The sequence below is a fragment of the Protopterus annectens genome, chromosome 9.part0 (genome assembly GCF_019279795.1).
Source record: "Protopterus annectens isolate FY-2018-M chromosome 9.part0, PAN1.0, whole genome shotgun sequence".
NCBI lineage: Eukaryota > Metazoa > Chordata > Ceratodontiformes > Protopteridae > Protopterus > Protopterus annectens.
In genome coordinates this window covers 1,363,114,431-1,363,131,375 of record NC_056743.1, presented here as the reverse complement: position 1 = coordinate 1,363,131,375, position 16,945 = coordinate 1,363,114,431, and the positions used below count along the sequence as shown (strand labels likewise).

Here is a 16,945-nt window from a genome sequence, read left to right as displayed (position 1 = left end):
GGAACAAAATGTGAGAGAGACAGGAAATGGAAAAGACAAAATGATAATGGTAGGTTGTCTTGAGACAGCAAGGGTGCTGAACTACCATCCTGCAGATGTCCTGATAGGGAATTATTTGGATGAGGCAGTACCGTGTGTTTATGCAGTTACATGCAGTCTGGCTAGGAGACATGCCTGTGGGTCTGGTAGCCTGGGGGAGACTCAGACAGACTGTATACATGCAGCCAGGACTAGTGAGGTGGTTACTTCATAGAGGGAGCTACTCTGTAGCAGTGAGACTGAAGGTCAGCCACAGCTGATTGTGGGTACTGATGTTCCCTTGGACAGAGTGACTGCAAAGGTAGAGGTGAGTAGTAGTACCTAGGCTGACAGTGAGGCACCACTGTCAGAGGATGCCAGACTTCCTGTAGGAGGGTTACAAAGAGAGAGTTAAGACAGGCTCAGCTCTCAGACCCTACATTGCAAGGCCTGAAGCAGGTAGCTCAGGAGGCACCTGGTTCTCAAGTGAAGGAGGAAGCTGTATACCTGGACAAAGGATTACTGTATAGAGAGTGGACCCTGAGAGAGGGCTAGAAGGTGAGAGGGTACAGCAGTTGGTAGTGCCTAGAACCTACCATCTGGCACTTTTAGCCATAGCTCATGATATTCCCTTTGCAGGTCATATGGGTATAAAACATACAGAGATGTATTATGCAGACATTCTATTGGTCTGGGATTTCCAGGGATGTAACAGGGTACTGCAGGACCTGTAAGCAGTGCCAAACATTAGGCAAAGCAGGAGACATGGTGAGAGCTCCTTTGATGCCTTTGCTTGTGATTGAGAAGCCATTTCAGAGGGCAGCTATGAATATTGTGGGGCCTCTGAGTACCCCAAGTTCCACAGGGGAAAAGTATATCCTAGTGGTAGTGGATTATGCTACACAATACACTGAGGCAGTGGCTCTGTCCTCCATTGAGGAAGAAAAGGTGGTGAATGTGTTGTTAAAAATTTTCAGCAGGGTAGGTTTCCCAAAAGAAATACTGACTGACAGAGGTACCAATTTCATGTCAGACCTGCTGGTTTTTCTGTGGAAGTACTGTAGGGTGAAGCACATGAAGACCACACCCTACCATCCCCAGACCAATGGTCTTGTTGAGAGGTTAAACTCTGCAATCAAGTCCATGCTATGGGCATTTTCAGACCAGTTTAAGAAGGAGTGGGACAAATATTTGCCCCATCTGTTGTTTGCTTACAGAGAGGTTCCCCAGGAATCTACAGGTTTTTCAGACTTTGAGTTGCTGTATGGACATATGAGTAGGAGAGCTCTAGATTTAATTTGAGATGAGTGGGAAGGTGAGTGTGAACCTCACAAGGAGTCTGTTGTGGCATATGTCCTAAACCTCAGGACAAGGCTCAGGGAACTTATGGGCTTGGCCCAGGAGAACCTGGCAGAAGCCCAACAACAGAAAAAGGTGTGGTATGACAGTAAAGCTTGAGCTAGAGAGTACGCTGTCAGGCAGCAGGTAATGGTGCTAATTCCTGTCAGACACAACAAGATGCAAGCAGCTTGTGAGGGACCCTACAAGGTGGCAAGAAAGGTAAGTGATGTCAACTACATGGTGGAACTGCTAGGCAGGAGGCAGGGGCACAAATTGTACCATGTTAACATGATGAAACCTTACCATGATAGGGAGGCCCTTCTGCTGAGCATTTGCAGTGGATTGCAGGAGGAGTCTGAGGGAGATCTGGTGACTGATCTCCTCAGTGAGGCTCAGACTGACACCTCAGTGGAAGGGGTAGCAGTGTCCCAGCAGCTATCTCCTAACCAAGTTCTAGAAATCCGAGCAGTGTTACAGGAGTTTTGGGATATATTCACTGGGAAACCAGGGTGCACCTACCTGGTGCAGCACCAGGTGGATACAGGACCCCAAAAGCCTGTTAGTCAGGCCCCTTATAGGGTACCTGAGAGAGTCAAACAGACTCTGATGGAGGAGATACTGGAGATGTTGGAACTAGGGGTGATTCAAGAGTCCAACAGTCCCTGGGCCTCTCCAGTGGTGCTGCTGCCAAAGAAGGATGGCAGCACCAGGTTCTGTGTGGGCTACAGGAAATCAAATAGTCACACAGAGTCAGATGCTTACTCTGTGCCTAGGACAGATGAGGCCCTAGAGCAGCTGGGTAGAGCTAAGTAGCTTACAACCATTGATCTTACCAAGAGCTACTGGGAGGTTCCCTTGACTCCCACTGCTAAAGAGAAGTCAGCCTTTATGACTCCTTTTGGCGTGTATGAGTTCACAAAGATGCCCAGCAACTTTCCAGAGGCTGGTAGATTATGTCCTTGCAGGAGCAGGAGGGTTTGCCCTTGCTTACCTAGATGATATTGCCATCTACGACCATTCCTGGCAAGAACACATTCAGCATGTCAGGAAGGTGCTGGACAGACTACAGAGGGCAGGGTTGACCATTAAGCCCAGCAAATGTAGGGGGGTATGGCAGAGGTCTCATACCTGGAACATAGAGTGGGTTCAGAAGTTCATAGGTTGGTACTAGGCTATCGGCCTTAGGGCCTATACAAGCCTAGCCATAACAATTTCCTGGCTGTTTCTTCCCACACTATTTACTTCCTGGACCCCTGTCTAGCAGGGCAACTTACGTGATCCCCAGGGTGCATTTCCTTTCTCCCATCCAATCGTCAAGGTTCCTTTTAAAGAGGTCCAAAGAGGTGCTCTGCTTGACATGTATGGGCAGTCTACTCCAGAGTCTGGGGAGTCTCTGGGTCAGGAACCTATCTCTCCAGCATGTTTTGTTTATTGTGATTACAAGGTATAGATCCCTGGAGCGTGTGGCTCTGAGGGATTGGTATTTCTTTAAGTGTAGCATGTCCAACAGCTCTGGGTTTGGCATGGCTTTGTATGTTAAGCAGAGATCGCCTCTGAGTTGAAGATATGTGACAGAGTATAGCTGGAGTTTTTTAAGGTGGCCAACATAGGGCATCTGCTTTAGGCCTGTGATATTTTAGTGAGGTATTTCTGCGGCCTTTCCAGTTGTTGCAGGTGTCTTGAGAGGTTATGTCTTGAGAGAGGAGTGGTAAGATCAGGCCAGAACCTGCCAATGTGGAAGCCATTCAGGCATAGCCTGCACCTGTTACCAATAAGCAGGTGAGGGCATTCTTAGGGACAGCAGGGTACTACAGAAAGTTCATCCTCAGTTATAGTACCATAGTTGCTCCCCTCACAGACCTGACAAGGAAGAACAGGCCAGATAAGGTAGTGTTGACCACAGCATGTGAGCAGGCATTCCAGAGGCTTAAAAAAGCTTTGGGAGGACCCCCTGTGTTAGCCAGTCCAGATTACAGCAAAGAATTTGTTGTGCAGGTGGATGCTTCAAACCATCGGGGTGGGGGTTGTACTTAGCCAGATTTCTTCAGAGGGAGAAGAACACCAATTGGTTTATCTCAGTCATAGGCTCCAACCCAGGGAGAAATCCTATGCCGCTGTAGAAAAGGAATGTCAAGCCATAGTGTGGGCACTTCAGAAACTTCAACCTTCTCTGTATAGAAGAAAATTCACTGTAGTGACAGATCACAACCCCCTAACATGGTTACACAGAGCCAGGCAGCAAAATGCTAAGCTACTAAGATGGAGCCCAGGGTTGCAAGCATATGATATGTCAGTGCAGCACTGCAGTGGGTTTAGCAATGCCAACACAGATGGGCTCTCAGTACAGGGAATGGGGTAAGGTATACTCAGATAGACCTAACTGTCTCAAGCAACATTTTTCAAGGGTCACTTGAAAAACTAGCTGGTGGGGGATATGTGAAGATAGGTGAAGGCTGCCAACCTTGCCAGATAGAATTTTGTAGATAATTCTGTCATTTGTAAATATTAATGTAAGCCACAGGCTTGTTCTCTTCAATGCGAAAAGACTGCATTGGATATTGAACTGCAAAAATGTAACAACAGTGCACTCTGCTGTAAGAAAGCTAAGTCCAGCACTTTATGACTGTCTTTGATGTCAAATTCGGAGCCGATAAGTCTAGAGGTAGGCATCCTGCCTGTTGTTTTAAGACCAGAGTTAATGGCTAGAATTTGCATTATAAATGTCCTTTATTGCTCTGGTTTCTGACCAGGTGTAAAGAATGTAAATGTAGTTTCTGTTGAACACCAGAGAAGTGTGAAGAATGATGTCATGTGAAGCAGCTCTGTATTATCAATTTAAAGAGAGAGAATCAGAGAGCTCAGGCCATTTTATCTTGAGAACATCCAACATCATCATCTCTGCTTGTTTCTAGATGTAAGTAGTATTTTAGAATTGTGTTTTCTCTTAGATATAACTAGGAAATAGGAAGATTAGACTAGCTTGTTTTTCTGTGATGTGAGAACTTTTGCTACTGTATTATTTTAAGTATTTCTCTGTGATCTCTGAGCTCTTGACTAGCACTGTGTAGTAAGAAGTATTGTCTTATGTTTTTATTATTTATTAGTAAATAATTCCAAACCTTTCAACTGTGGTTGTTTTATGTAGAGTTAATTTAAGTTCTAAGAGTACATTGCATGTATATAGTGATGCTGTACCAGTCTTGACTATTAGGTTGCACTTACCATTTGGATAATAATATTGTACAGTAATAATTGGACACCCTTTTAAGGACCTTTGAGTAGCTGATAAATATTAGCTGGGTGGTGGCAGTGATTTCTACCATATAGTCTGGGAATAAGGGGAACATCTGGAGAACTTGTGCCAGCCTTCCCAAGGAGTGTCTTTGTGGTTGTATAAACTCTTATCTCAAAGTGTGTTTGTGTCAGCTACTTGGGCAGGGGCATGAAGCACTGGTTGGACAGAGAAGGTGCAGTAGGTTTTAGCTTGCCCAGCTGGCTGAGATCTAGACCCTATAGCTGTGCCAGTGGGGGGGTCTTATTGGGTACCTGGAGAGAAAGGGAGCAACCAGCCCTAAACTGACTGTGATCTCTGTGTGCTCTTGTACTTTACTGTGCATGTATTTATTATCCTTTCCCCATATGGACGCCCCTCACTGGTGTTAATGGTAGGATTGAGGCTCCTTGATTGCTGGGCCAGGCCAAGGGCATCACAGGTACAACTTGAAATAAATTGTTCTCTTTATTTTATACATACAACACATTAAATTTGATCATGTGATTTCATTTTACTCCCAGAATTTGTCTGATTGAACTATTCATAGTGATATTACACTGGACCCCCTGCATCTGCTGTAAAAATGAAAAAAAAAAAATTACCATTTATGCATGCTGTTTTTAGTGAAGTGACTTTTGCATTGGTACATCTGTTAACTTTATAAGGTCACTGAAAAAGCTATAGACACGGTCTCAACACCTACATCAACTGCATTCACAGGTTTCCTGCCTTATGTTGGTCAGTTTTGGTATTACACACATTTAGTCATTAGCTGTGTTTGTTCCAGTAACTTGCAAAATAGGATTCTGTCTTTTCTTTCCAGGCTTCTATACCCCAGAAGCTTGTTTGACTTGACCTCATTTTCTGTACTCTCCATCCCTGCATAAATCAACAGCATTTGACAAGCTCAGGTCCCTTTCTTTTAATAACTTGCATCTTGTTTGATCGTTTCTTATACCACAAGCTAATTTGTCCCTTATTAATGAATCATGCAACATTCCAGTTATAGTTTTTGGTTGGATTCCTTAGCTCAGTGACATAAGCTTTTAAGCAAGCATCCTGTGATTTTGTAACTAGTAGTAGATGCCAAGCTTTTTCTGGGCTCACAATATATTTTCTGTACTTTATCCTGTTTTTTCTGTATGAGCTTAAAAAAGGTAAAACAGTACCTTTTAGGCTTCTTCTCCACAAGCATGTACACATTTGGCACACGGTACCTTTTCAGACCTCTGAGCTACTCACAATAAGGAATAAATCAATGTTTTTAATGCCAACTTTTTAATATTTTGTTGAGTTGCCTCATGGTAAGAAAATCACTTGGAGTTTTAGATAGAGATGTTTTTCCACTGTGAATTATATTTCAGAATTTCAGATACAAGTTCATGAAAACAGTATTTCTTTTTTCTGGAAATACATTTCTTCACTCCAATACTGCACAATGTCTAAATGTTTTAGCTTATATGAGGTTTTTAATTAGACTGTCTTCTGCGAGAAATATATACCTCATGATATACCAACACTGTGTAGCAAAATATTACCATTTTTAAAGTGATATACTTTATTTGATACATCTTTCTTGGAGGAGTGAGGAGCAATGGCGGTATGCCTTTGTGTGTTGCCACTGTTTAAGGAAGATAATGGTACAACATCTGTCTGAGTTCTCTCTTTTATTGTGGCGTATTGAGAGGTGGAGTAGAAGATGGGCTGATTCTGGTCTTGGCATGTTTGCCCTAAAGCAAAGAATAAAGGAAAGAACAATGTTTGTCATTATTTACAAAATCAAAAAACGGTAGTCAGTGGTGTATAGTAATCAACATTGTTCTACTTGATCTGTATTGCATGTGTGTTACCCTAGTACAGGAAACTGGAAAATGATGTTCGAATGTGGCACAGGAGTGTGGCTGTTTCCAGGACATCTCTCTAGAATGGGCTACAGAGCACGTTTTTAGTACTAGTTTTGTTTTAGTGGTTATATAGTCCTAAGTAAAATCATTAGGAGGAGGCTGGACACTAGGTTTGAACTAAATAGTAAGAAGGTGCTGGGTAAAGAGCAAATACTGAACCACATAATGCATGCGGATACATTAAACTGTGTAAAGATTCATTTCAAAAGTCTAGAGTACCATTTTGTGCACATTAGTATCGTGATTTCCCCATGTATCCTTGAATAATGAAATCTCAGAAATCATATTTTCACTACTGCTATAGTGAAAAAAAGTGATTACCTGAGGCTACTGTGCACTATTATGGGGGCATTTTCCCTTCTGCACTGTAGGGAACTGTAGGGTCTTCACCCTGCGAGTAGGGAAAAGGGATGCAGGAAAATTCCTAGCCAAAAAAAAATTTGTTTTTAAGTTGTCCCATTACTCTTTATGTAATACACAACTTTTGAAGTTGCAGGAGTGAGCACTTATGATATGAGGAATTGTGTTACAATTGTTTAAATTAAAAGCTATTATTGTGGGGTTTTCAGCACTGTCTGCATGGGTCTCAGTCTGCACTGGCATACTTAGCAATGCTGTGATCTGTGTCTAAACATAAGATACAGTGTATGGTTGTAATTGCAAGTAGTTTTGTACTTTGATGGGCTGAGTGCAGTGTTGGAATCTTTGATGTAGTAAAGAGGCTCATCTTGTCACAATGCCACATCATTGCAAATAAAAGCTATTCTCTGTGTTGGTCATACATGATTTAGAAGGTTACTTGTTTGGACTCTCATATATCAACATAAAAAAAACATGAAAGTACCATACAAAAGTATTGTCTGACTGTATCAGTAGTATGATGTGGGAATAGATTAGTTTGGGGCCCACAAGATTAAATTTCTTGGTGGCCCGCAATAGTAATGCCTACCCTGGATTCAGTATTACTGAGTCAGTATGCTTCACTGAATGAAAGGCAGATGATCATCCATTAGGAAATATCAGCTCTATAAAGTGGTTAAAGGAAAGCTAACTTATGGTCAATCTTCTAACATGTAAAGGGAGCCTCATTGTGAACAGATATATTGCAACATTTGTTCATTCCATCTGCAGGAATCAATACCAAATTAGTCAATGAAAGATTCCTGGGAATGCCACTATGTAAAAATGTACATCAGAATTTACAGAAAGCGGTGTATGCCATTTTGCTGAAGAAATTATATTAACTGTGAGCCTAGAAACTGGATAAGAATATATTATTGCCTTGACAAAAGGTCTCATACTCCCATCCTATTGGACAGAAGAGGCCCACAGTAACTTTTACTTTGGCCAAGAAAATTGTTCTGGACTTAATTACTTTAATTACAAAAAAGTCTAGTTTATTATTAAAACCGAAATGAAAAGTGCTTGTTTTTGTATTTTGTAGCAGAGGCTGCAGTTGTTGTGAGGATCACTTTACTGGTATGTTTCATGTACAGGGTCTTAGTTCTTGTTATTTATGGTGTAGTGATTTTGGCTTTTGCTAGGAGGCTTCCCCACCATTGGACCTGGTCATTTCAAGACACGGGTGTGTGTGTGTGGGTGTGTGGATGTATATGTGTATGTGTGCATGTGAATTTGTGGGTCCTTTTTATTTTTTTCTAGAGTAAGAAAATAAAACTATAATAGGGATATTTTTGGAAACTTGAGTACTTGTTGCAAGTAAAAAAGGGGTCCTGATTTAGCTGGAAGAATGGGTAATTAGAGTACATGTTTCAGGTAAGTAGGTAAAGAGTTGTTTTTTTTAGCTTTTTGTAGTGTGTATTTTATTTATTATGTATTATTCATTTGGCTTTGTTAACCAGGAAAGTCTGCCTAGCAAAGCCTCTTTTCAGCAGAGCCCTTAAAGAAAACGTTCCAGCAGATACATATAAGATATTCATGACAAGTTTTACAAAGATACATCACATAGTTCTTAAGACACCTAGATAAAAACAAATACTTGTTTTTTATTGACACTATACAAAGGTAAAACAGGCATTATTTATGTGGTGACATTATATATGATGTCAGATTCCACGTATAAAATATTTAATATGCATAAAGGTCATGTGTAATATATGTGACAAGCTCATATTGGATATGGCTTTGACAGGGATTAAGAGTGTTATAGTATTGATGTTAAGAATAAATAACATTGAGGTAAGGAGCGTGAAATATCAGTTTGCAGATAGTAATTAAAGCTAAATGAAGGAGAGAAGTATCATATAACAAATGAGTCAAGGACTGTGGGAGTAAGAAAATTAGAGTATATGGTAACAAAGAACTTGGTTATAAGAGAGCGGTGGAGACTAAAGGGTCTGGATAAAGTGGAGTGACATTGAAATGTAAAGCTGGGATTAAGGTACGAAGGAAACTGAGGTGGAAGAGTGGTGGAAGAGCTTGATGTATAGAAGGAGATAGACATGATAAAGAGATAGAGGCTATGAGCTGACAGTAACCCAAGTGAGGAGCATGTGCTCAACCTTAGGTCTTGTTTTTGTAAGAGCTTGAGGATAGAAAACTTCACTGTCTGTTTTAGCTATGCCAGTACGATGTTCCAGAGTTTAGATACATAATGTGATTATATTGAGCCACCTGCTGAGTTATTAGACTTTGCTGTGATTACTAAAAGCTTACTCATAGGGCAAAGGTCTCTACATAAAGAGTAGTGCTGCAGTGTGTAAGTGCAAGATATTATTCTGATGAATGTATAAGACTGTGTGCAGTCATAAGTTGTGAGAATGTTAACTAGTTGGGTAGCTCAAGCCAGTTTAGTTATTTCAGAGCTCTGCAAGGATGAGTCTCATGTGTAAGGTTGGCAGCAAATTTAGCTACTTTATTTTAACAGTTGGAGACATTAGCTTTATGGGTAGTACTTCGGTTGTAAGATAAGTTGAGAATTATGGATGGAAAACTTGCAAATAAATGCTAGTACTTATCTTGCATCACCTCTCTGTTTGTTTCTATAGAGGGAGCTAAGTTTCTGGTGTATTTCATTAACATCTTGTGATTTATGTTGGTGAAGTTTGAAATTATTGATTATTAAGATGCCTAAAAGTTTTGTTTGGGTCACATGTTCATCCTTGTGTTATTGGATGAGGTTATTTCAAAAGAACGTGTTTTAATTTTGGTACTGTTTAGGAGAGAAGAGCACAGATTTGCATCTTTTATCCAAGCTTTGATAGCAGTGAAAGAGTTTTGGATGATATCCTAAAGTGGTGGTATTTATGGGGCTTCACATATAAAGGTTAAAGTGTAAAAATAAATTAACTGTAATCAAGTGCTGTGGACAAAAGTTGTATGTTTTCTTCCCTCTGCACATTTTATGTGCTGACAGTTAAGAAAGCAAAATGTTATGATATGTTGCAGTGGCAGAAGGTTAAGATCATAATATGATCTTATTTTAAGCTGGATGTTACTTTACCTGCCAACGCTGAATTTCTAGAAGCTGATTTTTTGGAGACTCATTATTAAAATAGTAATATGATGACAAACTGGAATAATTTGGTCTTACACTGGTATGTTCTGTGATAACTGTTTTTTTAAATGTCTAGTTCCAAAATTGCAGGTCCCAGAACAGCTGGACTAAATGTGTAAAAACAGACTTTATATGCATATGCAAACTCTTGGACAGTTACACCTCAGAGTATTCTGTTTGGTCCAATATACAATGATGCAAAGAAGAAATTGAAAACAATAAGTTTCAACATAAGCTATTCTTTAGGTTTGCTGTTTATTTTTTATAATTTGGAAGTTGCAATTATGAGTCTCAAAATAACTATAGGCAGCCATGCTCTGATGTTACTCATAGCTGTGCGCATTGCCTAAAGGGTTTGTGCTGCTTGAAACTGTTGCTTCTTTGTTTCTTGGAACATTTTTGTGTCAAATTGTATTGCAGTGCTTGTTATAAAAGTTAGTTAATGATACCTTTAAAAAAAGTTTTTGGTCTTCTACATTCATTCATTGTGCAACTAGAAGCTTGTAATTGTGGGACTGAATACCAAGAGGGACTATAGGTGCTTGCCTCACTGTGTTGTTTTCTGCCAGATGGCCAGTTATGTAGTTTCCTAGTAGTAACATTTGGCTTAATTTGTACTGAGAGTTTCACACCATTTCTTGTTTCTTAGAAGATTTGTGTACATATGTACAATTGTTTCTCACTGTATCAGAACGCTTGTAAGAACTATTGTGGTATTGTTAGAACAAGTCAATCCATTTAACGCTTTAAAATTATTTTGTCGCCTAACATTTATTGTACAGCTAAAAGCTTGCTGTTGTGGTACTATAAAATTAGATTTAATGCATCAGGAGAGCCACTTGTCTCGCATTGTTCTGACAAATGTACGGTAATAAGCAGCTTTTATACATCACCTAAATGAGTGATAGTTCAGAAGCATGAAAGCCACAGTTGTATTTGCTAACATGCTAAGATTTATACTTTTTAGTACCTAAGATTGTTTGTGCTGTGTTTTCTGTGACATTCCAGTTATTTAGTGAAATTTCTCAAACTGGTTATTATTCACAATTAACACAATTAGACGTTCTTAGATTCTAAAGTATAAAAGTATTCAGACACTAGTGATTGAAATGTAACTTTTTGAAGAAAAATAGAAAAGAGAAAACACTTGCATAAAGTGATGTTATCTCAAGAGACCAAGTCCCCCCTGCACCTTATACATACCAACACCAAGATTGCACAACAGTGGGGAAAGGATAAATTCCAACTCCCTGAAGTTCTGTGATATCCCACAAAAAATACCATCAGAACAGTTTGTGTTCAAGATTACTTGTGCCACTGCCCTGGAAGTTTGATATCCTGTGCCATTAACACCTGGAATAGTTGATTTTCACTGAACAGACTGTTCATTATAACAAAACCCATTCTATTGGACACGAATAAACACACGAAAAAGAAAAAAAACAGCAAAGTGCTGTACCTGCTAAATGGCTTTAAGTATCCCAACTCTGAAATTGCACAACAGTTGGAGAAATGGCAGATTACACCTCTACCAGTGCAAGTGAATCTAACAGAAAGATTTGCATAGAGTGCTACAAGTGAAAAAACTCCATATGGTCAGTCGGCTACATGTATTGATGTAATAAACATTGATCTAATGCAAAAACTACTATTTTCAACCATGTGGATCTTGATGAACCAAATGGTATTATATATAAACACACACACACACACACACATATATATATATATATATATGTGTGTTTGTGTGTGTGTGTATATATATATATATATATATATATATATATATATATATATGGAATTGGTACTGATCCCCGAAGGAACTTTTGACCGAAGCACAAACAGTTGGGCATACTTCTGCGAAAGTGCTTTTTACCGAAAAAGCACTTTCGCGGAAGTATGCCTGCAGCTAGAGGGAGTCGTGGGGGAATGACTGTTGCTGAGATCGTAGTACGGTGCAGATAAGGGAATATTCCCTTTTCCTGACTGTAGTACGATCTCAGAGTGAGAATATTAAAGTGGAGTGGTATGAGGGTGCAGGGGGGCTTTCCCCCCTACATAAAAGTAGATGTATTTATTTATTTATTTTTTTAACGCACTTTAATGAAAGCGCTTTTTCAGTGAAAGCACTTTTGTTAAAGTGTGTTCGGTGATTGTGGACTTTCGTTCAATAGTCCTAGATCCATATATATATATATATATATATATATATATATATATATATATATATATTTATATATGGGTTCACTTTATAATCTCGAAATTCTGAAATCTTAAAGTCGAAACACCACAATACCGAATGCCCATAACCCTGACATTCAAAATCCCGACACTTACATATAAACAGTCACATACACACAACTGCCCCCCACACACAAACAAAACTAACTTGCACTAGAAACCCCCCCCACACCCCCCTACTTATATATTATAACTCTGAGACCGCACAATCACATACACAAAGGCAACTCACACTCACACATTTCACAGCCCCTTACACATACACATCACAACAGAAACACACACTAACATACACTACAGCACATAACCTACACACTCATACAAACTTACCTGCACTTACATCCATTCATACCCTGCAACACCAGAAGCTCCTAACTTTGGGATTTCAAATTTCGCACTTCTGGTGTTTTCCAATTCCGAGCATTCGGGATTAGAATCTCGGTAAACTGAAATTTGGTATTTCAATTTTTTGAGATTCTAAAGTGAACCCATATATATATATATATATATATATATATATATATATATATAAAATTTATATATATGCACAGCCTCCACTCAGCATGGTTTCCTGCCCAACCACAGCCCTTCTATTCTTCACCCATACTATCTCTGAGGCCCATGATAACAATCAACTCATATCCTGTCTCATCCTTGACCTTTCCAAACTTTTGACACAGTCTCTCGTCCTAAATTCCAATCTAAACTTGCTTACCTCAACCTATCCACTACCTTCCTCACCTGGTTCTCTAGCTACCTCTCCAGCAGACACCAATGTGTCAGATGGCTGTCATCCCACTCTCCCTCATTTCCAGTCCCAACTGCAGTACCTTAAGGCTCCATCTTGGGCCCCCTACTCTTTAACATCTTCACCAATGAACTCTATACATCTTGTAAACAACCCTGCCTCATCCAATATGCTGATGACTGAACCCTCATCTCCATCTCAGTCAATATCACTGACCTCCATACCCTAACCCAAGACCCCTTTCTATCAACTGAACAGTGATTATCTGACAACTTTACTCATCCTTAACCCTGAAAAGACCAAAATCTTACTCTTTCTCCCCCAATTCTCTGTCTCACCATAAATCTACCTTTTATGTTGCATCCTTCAATAATACAGTCATTAATCCTGAGACTCAAACAAAGTTCCTATGTGTCATCATTGACGATGAACTCAAATTCAACCTGCGCATGTTCAAATGTATAAAAAAAAACTCATCAGAAACTAGGCTGCCTATACTGCAACAGAAATTTACTACTGCTAGACTCGTCCTTGCACAGGCACTACCCCTCCCCTCCCTCCCATATGCTGCCCCTGTTCTCACCAACATTCAGGCCACAACATTGAACAAACCTCTACAAACATACCATAAAATAGCTAAATTTGTCACTCAGTCTCCATACAACTCACACCATTGCCTAGCTCTAAACTCTCTATAATGGCGCCAACTCCCCCAACTTCTTCTTTTATCACAATTTCAAATTGTTACACTCTATTCGATACAAACCTTCTGCCTTCCCAGCTCTTTCATCCATACTCTCCACCTATATCCCGCCTCGGACCCCTCTGCACCTCCAACCAGCAACTCCTACATATCTATCAACCAAAAAAAATGTAGACAAACTTCTATATAGCTGCTCTCTAGCCCAAGCTTGGAATAAACACCCCTTACACATATGGTCCATTACCCACCCATCTCACTTTAAAAAAGAACTCAAACTTCATCTACTTAACATCAAAACTTGCCCCCATTTAGACCCAACTTAACCCACCTTTCCCCTGCATCTGCAATTTATTCTCCCCCAAATTTCACTTATTAATTCCCTTCAAGGCACCAACCTGCTAAGTTTCAAGAAATAATTTTCTGACAGAATCTTATGTCAATGTATACTTTCTCTTTGTAAATAATTGCTACTTATACTTAACTTTGTGCATGTTTTTTTTTCTTACCCTCATTCTTAGTCTTGTATTTTTAGAATTCTGTGTGAAATTATATTTTTATTGCTGTGAATCTTTTATACTCTGTAGATTGTTTGTTACTGGAGCTTTTCTCCTCGGATCTCCACTGAAAATGGACCACAAGCACAGCTGAACCAACTCGGTTAACAAATGTAAATAAAATAAAATATATATATATATATATATATATATATATATATATATATATATATATATATATATTTGCATGGATCTGTATGAAGATTCATCTTTTTTATTTTTTGTACTAATTGACCCTCATCTGATAGTAGTTAACCTCATTCAGCCCTTGAGTCATCTAAGACTGAGACCACTCACTCCATATAACTATATAATTTACACTGCTACACAGTCTTGAATGGATGTCTCATGAGATGCAACTTTCTTTTGTTAAGCTGATAAGCACAAAGATTGCTCTGTGCTGATTCTTATTGTCAGTTAAGACACTACACAAGCCAGTGAGCTCAAATCCTTTGGGAGAATGCTGTCACTGTTTCCATCACTACCAAAGCTTGTGGAGACTGATGTTCCAGAATTAGGTAGCTTCTTAGCATCCATAATGAGGACAGAATCCAGTTAGCTTTTCAGCAAGGGTGTACATCCTTCTCTGAATGATCGAAAAACAATTGCATCTACTGTACTGGTATCATTTTATAAATAAAATAAAGAATTTTAACAAACACAATCTGCTAGCTTAGCCTTTCTTTCTCTTTCATACCCTTCCACTGTTCTTAATGTTTAAATAAATAAGACTACTTTCACCAGCAGGAAGAAAGAATACTATGTTTTCCAATGTATACATGAATAGAAAATATCTTCTTTTTTGAGAGTGTAGAGCACAGATGTACAAATGCGTGTATAAGTGGGTCACAACTCTAAAGATCACTAAAATATGTGAAATGTCCTTTGCTCCTGCTCCTCCACAAGATGCAATGACTTTGAAGCTGATTATATAAATTAGGAGCACAGGGTGGCATAAAAGTAGGGGGCATGATGTTATGAAGCAGTGCCATCTGTGCCAGTGAGAGTAGGGCAGTACATGTGTACATATGCCAGCATAGCTAGCTGGAGTTTTTTTAAAGAATTTTATGTTATTTGACTATCACACTGATTTGTACAGATGCTTGAGTTAAAAATATATCTGTAAAGTTACTTGTGTTAAAAATTTATCAACAGTAGGTTTTGCTGGCCAGAAAGAATGTATGCATGTATATCAGGTGGTATCATTGTAAGTGATTACATGTGTATGTTTATCAGAGAACCCTGGAAAGGTGAAAAGTTTGAAATTGAGTTATAGCTTTCAGATGCTGCCACATATCGTAGCAAAGCTCTTTGTGTGTGTATTGTAACAGAGTCAGGTGACATCATCCTATAACTAGCATCTGGTTTCTTTGGAACTCTCACAGCAGCATTTTGGAACCTGACAGGAAAGATTTCTGACAAGGATATATATCTCATACAGCCACACAGACATTTTCTGGCTTTTGCGGTCATAAGAAACTCAACACACATCAGCTTGCCTTGCTTTAGTAAGTAGTCAGGGAACAAAAATTCTTTAGTCAGGGACAGTTAGTGAAAATAGTTTAGTATTGTTTTCTGCATCTGTGAGATACTATCCAACTGTATTATTTTTATATCTCTATGGTTGAAACTTTGTTATTTATTGTATTCAGTATTCTCCTGCTTTCTGTTGTATTATTTATCATTAAATATTTTAATACATTTCATTGTGTCTAATCCTTTAGAGAAAACGTTTAATACCTTGTGAGTATTTATGCTTGTTATAGTGACACTGTGGCCACTCCTGAAAGCCTTGTTGCTTGGGTCACACTCTACCATTTGTATTAGTATTAATTTTACACAGCATAATTGGGTATCTTTGTAAGATCCTTAGGGTAGCTGGCTGGTTGCAGTTTGATTGCCTCAGAATCTGGGAAGAAAGGGGCACAGCTAGTAAATCTGTGTCAGCTTTTCCCAGGGGTGTACGTGTATGAAACTCAAATATCCAAGTGCGTGTGTCACCAACTGAGAACAGGGGCACAGAGCTCCAAAGTGGTCAGTCTGGAGTTTGTGTGGGCCTGGAGAGAGAAAGAGAGTCCAGACCCAGGTCTGGAGTATGCGCCCTGTGTGCTTTTAAGGCAAATTGTGCTTGGTGCAGGGAGCTGCATATAAAAATACTGTGTGAATCCATCTTTGCTCTTAGTGACCATCCCTCACCAGAGTCAATGGTGAGGATTGAAGCTCCTTGATTGCTGGCCCAGAGTAGGGACCCATCACATGGGGCACATATGTCCTTATAGTCATACGTGTGTTTGTCCAGTAAACCTGTGAAAGTGCCATAGCCTAGACATAAGTTATCTGGTAAACATAAGTACTGGTCAGTTTTTAGAAGCCCTAGGTTTGCAGCTCTTAGCTCAGAGAGTATGGCAGTCATCTAGAACAGACAGATTAGAATGTCCAGTAGGGTCCACACACTGGCTGTTTTTTTTTTCTTATTGCATCTCAAAGATTATTTCACAGGCTATGAGAATTAGTTTATCTCTTTAGCAAGATAAAATGCAAGTAAGCAGCAAGGGATGAAGGATTTGTCTGTTATGGATATTGACATATATCACAGGAAGATGTTTGACTTAAAGAACGAAATGTGAAAGTCTTACTGTTTTCTG

General features: G+C 39.4%; 1 protein-coding gene across 1 annotated transcript in view; it reads left to right on the top strand.

Annotated features, from left to right (window-relative positions):
• LOC122812080 (gamma-aminobutyric acid type B receptor subunit 1-like) overlaps nt 1-16,945 on the top strand; it is a 4,315,174-nt gene that overhangs the window by 1,255,159 nt on the left and 3,043,070 nt on the right. The window lies entirely within an intron of this gene.